The sequence below is a fragment of the Lasioglossum baleicum genome, chromosome 17 (assembly GCF_051020765.1).
Source record: "Lasioglossum baleicum chromosome 17, iyLasBale1, whole genome shotgun sequence".
NCBI classification, from domain to species: domain Eukaryota; kingdom Metazoa; phylum Arthropoda; class Insecta; order Hymenoptera; family Halictidae; genus Lasioglossum; species Lasioglossum baleicum.
Genome location: NC_134945.1, coordinates 3,925,585 through 3,931,584, shown reverse-complemented (window position 1 = coordinate 3,931,584; position 6,000 = coordinate 3,925,585). Strand labels below are relative to the sequence as shown.

The 6,000-nt window shown below is 39.4% G+C and overlaps 1 long non-coding RNA gene across 1 annotated transcript in view; it reads right to left on the bottom strand.

The window, feature by feature from the left end:
* Positions 1–598: 598 nt before the first annotated feature.
* The window catches only part of LOC143217505 (uncharacterized), a 127,787-nt gene continuing 122,385 nt past the window's right edge, over positions 599–6,000 (bottom strand). The window contains exons 3-4 of the long non-coding RNA XR_013010829.1: positions 4,453–4,566; positions 599–2,394 (exon numbers count right to left, since the gene is read on the bottom strand). This is a non-coding gene — a long non-coding RNA (uncharacterized LOC143217505). The remainder of the gene's footprint in view (positions 2,395–4,452; positions 4,567–6,000) is intronic.

Genomic DNA, 6,000 nt, shown 5'->3' with positions numbered 1-6,000 from the left:
AACAATTATGTCAGTCTGTTCGTATTCATTGAACAAAATAAAATTTCTTCAATCAACATTTCTAGTTTGTTATTTAAAAATACCAAAACGCAATTGACGGGTGATAAACGTAGTTTGTGTCTAAATATTCTGATATAAATAAAACTACCTTGGCGAAAAATATGTAAATATTACATATAACTTACATTTATATACTTACATTACATATAACACCATCGGTCAAAATATGCTACATTTTGATGTAGATATTTAAATATCTCTGTTACTTGTGATTGTACCAAAAAATGTCAGAGGAGAAATTTGCATTGTTCAATAAGATAAATATAATGGCAAAATAAAAAAATTTTTTGGAAATCATATTTTTGAAATTTCAAGGTCATTGTTATTATTATTTAAAGGGAGTCATATAATTTTTCCATATTCCTATTCAGAAAAAAAAGACAAATCCAACGATGTGCCATGTTCCATAGTTAAGGTGAATTTCACAATTTTCAAAATTTTCAGTCGCTTTGAGGCACGTGATCCTTTTTTTCGATCGATCTCAAACTTTGCACAAATTTTTTTCTCCCCTAAAGGAACAATTCTGGGGGGTGCGGTGCTTTGTATCTCGATAAAAAATTTTCACAGGTATAGCTTTGGACCACCCTAATACACACTTGTACTACAGAATTTTATAAGTAGAATGTATTTGTGTTATTGGTAATTAGAGCAAATTCATTGAACCTATAATTATCGTCCAAAATCCTTATATAGTAATTGAACGTTCCCACACGATACAACCTTACCGCTCGGGTTGTATCATTTAGATTATATTAGTTACGAGGCCTACTAACTATCCTAGCGACTCCCTGATTTCGCATCAGGTTCGTTCGCGCCTTACCAATTATCCAAATAGAGATTTTTCCTACCTAGTGGCTCCCCGAATTCGCATTGGGTTCGTCCACGAAAACTATACCATCCTAGCGGCTCCCTGATTTCGCATCAGGTTCGTCCGCATTCTAACAGCTCCCTGATTTCGCATCAGGTTCGTCTGTGCTTTTATCCAACCTCCCAGCGGCTCCCCAATTTCGCATTGGGTTCGTCCGCGCTGTTCTACAACCTCCTAGCAGATCCCCGGTTTCACATCGGGTTCGTCTGCGCATCATTTCCTGGTGACTCCCCAATTTCGCATTGGGTTCGTTTACGAAGTTTCACCTTCCCAGCAGCTCCCTGATTTCGCCTCAGGTTCGTCTGCATCTGATTCCATTCCTAGAGGCTCCCTGACTTCGCGTCAGGTTCGTCCTCACTGTCTACATTCCTAGCGGCTCCCCAATTTCGCATTGGGTTCGTCCGCGTACCTTAACTAACAAATTGATACCATATTCCTGGGTTTATAACCCTTCGCCGGCCACTCGTGCTACTCGCGGCCCTGGCTCGTAACAACATGTATCCAAAATTCCAGCAAAATTGTAAGATTTTATACACGGACACGGACAGTCTGATATATAAGATCACTTGCGATGACGCGTACGAGACGCTGCTGAAACGTGATATCCATCGATATGACACCAGTAATTAAACAGAGAACAACGTTTACGGTGTTCCGATCGCAAACAAGAAACAGCTAGGATTGATGAAGGATGAGAATGGCGGTAAAATCATGACAGAGTTCGTAGGACTTCGTTCGAAAATGTATGCGATTCGCGTGCGTGATGATTGCGAAACTAAAAAGATCAAAGGTATTAGGACAAACGTTACCGCTCGGGATATAAGTTTCGAAGACTATCTCGAATGTTTTAATAATCATACGGAAAAGAGTGTTAGCACTCATTGTATAGCGTCTATACGACATCACGTGTATTGGATGTCGGAAATAAAATTAGCATTGAACCCGTACGACGATAAGCGATATATTTGTAGTAATTTGATCAATACTCTTCGTTGGGGGCATTACAGTACCGATTGAGAAGTTTTTATCTATAAAAAGAAAAAAAGGTATTGAGACGCGTCCTATGAAAACATTATATTCCGAGCGTCGCGCTTCAGATTGAGAAGTAGGATGAGGATTGTTTTTTAAATGAAAAAATACATCTTAATTCAAAAAATGCTTTTATTATAAAAAAATTTTATTATATTAAGTAGGATTGAGTAGTAGATTGAGAAGTAGGAGGGATTGTTTTTAAATAAAATAAATCATAATTTTAAAAAATTATTTTTTTATTATAAAAAAATTGTATTACATTTTTTTTTTAAAGACATTATTTTAAGCTCATTATTGCCAGTGTCGTAACAAGGGTGTGGCGAAAGAGGCACCTGCCATAGGCGCAACTGAGTTTGGATGCAAAACAAAGAAAACCGAACCGGTTGAGGGTCGCTTGGACGCTTTTACGGCACTGATTATTGCTCATTGGTATTCTGAAAGAAAAGAAGTGTTCAGAATTGTACGTAAATTGCGTTATGGATTGTACTGTGAATCCGCCTTTATTCTGAGGGGTCACGTGATCCCCTCTCCTTTTGTAATAGCCCCGCGGACGCGAGCTACTTTAGACATAAAACTCGCTTACAACGTTAAGGACGTACACCAAAACGAGGATCGCGAGAACGTACAATTAACCTGTGCATTTACCACATGTATTCGGACAGTGCTAACCGGCAACATATACAATAAACTCTGTGATATTACAGTACTGGACAAAATAAAGTACGCACCTCTAATATTTTTACAATTACGTTTATAACTTCGTAGTTTTTACAGATATAATAATTATGTATTTGCACAAAAAGAAGGTTTCTTAGTCTACTTTTAAACTCAATGAGAAATAATTCCCAAAACCTGAAACATCGTACATTAGTCAAGCCCGTTACGTCTGTTGTCATATTTTCCTTGGACAAAATAAAGTACGCACTAGAGTGTTTATTCACTTTTAGCAATAATGGCATGTAGGATACCTTTCCTTGCAGTTGGAGATAAAAGAATGTTTACAAATAAACGTAGTAATAGAGTTTCAGTTAGCCATCAGTGCTCTTCGAAGCAAGATTGTATCAATCCATTGCGAATAACATGGAAACGAAACAAATTTCCGTACAAATTAGAAAATTAATAGTTGACGACCGGCAAAAGGGTCTCTCCAATAGGAAAATCGGTGAAAAATACAATGTTAGTGAAGCAGCGGTCAGAAAGATCTACAAAAAATTTGTAGAGCTTGGCACAGTAGCCGATAACATCGGTCGCGGACGGAAGAGGAAGACAAATTCAGTCGAGGATCGTAGAATTATCCGGGAGACGAAGAAAAATCCGACTGTTACTAGTCGTGTGATCAAGGAAAATGTGCAACTCAACATTTCTGAACGAACCGTGCGCAGGAGACTTCGGGAAGCTGGGCTGCGGAGCAGTTTTGCACAGCGTCGCCCTTTAATTCGAAAAGTTAATAAATTGAAACGTCTCCAGTTTGCAAAAAAATACGCCGATAAGCCAGTGGACTTCTGGAAAAAGGTTATTTGGAGTGATGAGAGTAAGTATGAACTGTTTGGTCATAAACAACGAACACGGGTTTGGTTGAAGCCCGGCGAAAAGCTTCTGGATAAAAATGTCCAAACAACTGTCAAGCATGGAGGAGGCAGTATTATGGTGTGGGGGTGTTTTGCGTGGTCGGGTGTGGGAAATCTCGTCAAGATCGATGGTATTATGACAGCAGACAAATACATTGACATCCTCAACGAGAATTTAGAAGAGTCTCTGCTAAAGATTGGTCTGGAAGATGACTTTATCTTCCAACAAGATAACGATCCTAAACATACCGCGCATAAAACTGCTGCTTTTTTTCGTGCTTCGAGGATCAAAGTGCTAGATTGGCCAGCACAATCGCCGGATCTAAATCCAATTGAAAATCTGTGGTCCATTTTGGACTAGAAGGTTAATAAGGGTACGGTAACGAACAAATACAAGTTATTCGAAGCTTTGGAAACGGCGTGGGGAAACATCGACGAACAGCACATCCGGAATCTCGTCGAAAGCATGCCTCGGCGTTTGCAAGAGGTCATACGAGCGAAGGGCGGCCATACAAAATACTAGTCCTCAATTAGAACTCAATTTTGGCTCTTATTATCACATGCGTACTTTATTTTGTCCAAAGAAAATATCCTTATAAATGTAACGGACCTGTCTATTGAAAAATGTTAAATGTTTTTGAAATTATTTTTGTTAAAACTTAAAAGTAGACTAAAAAATCTTCTTTTTGTGCAAATACATAATTATTATATCTGTAAAAACTACGAAGTTATAGACGTAATTGTAAAAATATTCGAGGTGCGTACTTTATTTTGTCCAGTACTGTAACTACTTAAATATCATTAATTAAACAAAAAGTTTTTAAATATTAATCATTTTTTAATTAATAAATATAAAAATTATTTTTAAGTGTGTGTGTGTGTTAATTATTATTAAATATAAAAAATTATTAACTTTATACTCACCATATCTAATTGGACCTCAATTGAGGAAAACTCGTTCCACTCGTCAATATTGCGCCTTATTGCGTACTGCCATCCTCGGATAAATGCGTTTCGTTCCTCTTCAGTATTAAAAATCTGTAATAATATTTGTTAATAAAAAATCTTTTGTTATGACATGCATGGAAAATTCCATGTAAAATACCGTTGGTCCTTGGGACACTTCTACAAGGGTCTCGAGGAGGCCAGCACTTTCTTATCTTTTATGAGGGTCCGAGGCTCAAATTGCACACCCTTGGACCATCGGTTTCGGGACCATCATTAAGCGCAACTCCTTGACAGTTTCGGATAAATTACTCTGTCTGCCGAGTCCTTGGAAAATACGTTTTTCAAAGAAGCATTGTTCCCGAAGTCGATGGTCGTCGTCCGCGTGAGACAAGGAGTCATAAATTAAACGCACGTATTGGCCACTTGGGCCTTTCGTTGTCACACGACTCTGGGTCCGTTGCTAGTACCGTCTTTGTTTGTACATTTGCTTTCCGCGATTGGCTTGAGGTGGGGATGTCCTCCCCCGCCGATAGGGATGCATAGGAATGGCTCCTCCCTCGGGTCAGTCAACGAATGAGATGTTCTTTCCCCCAAAAAATGTACCATTTTCCCCACTATTCAATCTCACCACCGAGGTGAGGAACGAGCTGCCCCGGGGACAGCGACTCAGATACAATTTCTCTCTGAAGATATACAGTCTTCCGCATAGGTTAACTCGATTCGAGATAGAACTTCCAGTTCAAACAAGTGTAATATATTGTAAATATAGTGAATAAATCCAGAGGTTCGTTAAGGCAAAATGGGTGTCGAGCTGTCGTTTCATTGAAATTTACAACGCAGAACCTCTCAAATACAGGGTGTCCCAACACCCCTTCGACTCCGGGAAATGGGAGGTTCCTTAGGTCATTTGAAGCAACATTTTCCTTTGCACCAATGTCAGCCGGGGCTTTGTTTAGGAGTTAGTAACGAAAAACACGGACCAATCAGAGCGCGACCTAGACGCGCGATGGCACGTTCAGCCCGGCGCGCCGGGAGACGAGCGTAATGTAACGCCGCGATGCCGTAACGAACAAGAGTTTCTCGAGATTATGTGAATCCTCCCCGATTTGAATGAGCTTTGGATATGTTGTCAAGACCATGATTCTGAACAACATTTCCCTTTACTGTTTTTGTCGGCCGGCATTAGTTTACGAGATACATAATTATGAAAACTTGTAATTGTAAATCGATCGATGTACTATCTTCTACCCGATTTGGATGAGCTTTGGATATGTTGTCAAGACCATGACTCTGAACAACATTACCCTTTACAGTTTTTGTCGGTCGGAAGAACTTTACTTGTCAATTCATATGGGTGGATCTCTTTACCCGACTTACGGCAACTTTACCCGAACGAGGGAAGAAGCACAGAAACTGATTGTATTAAAAACTCACTTATTCAGCCGTAAATCCATTTGCTGCTTCGAAATGTGCGTCACTGGGTCACTCGGTGACGAACTGCACAGATGTCTTCAGGTATACGAC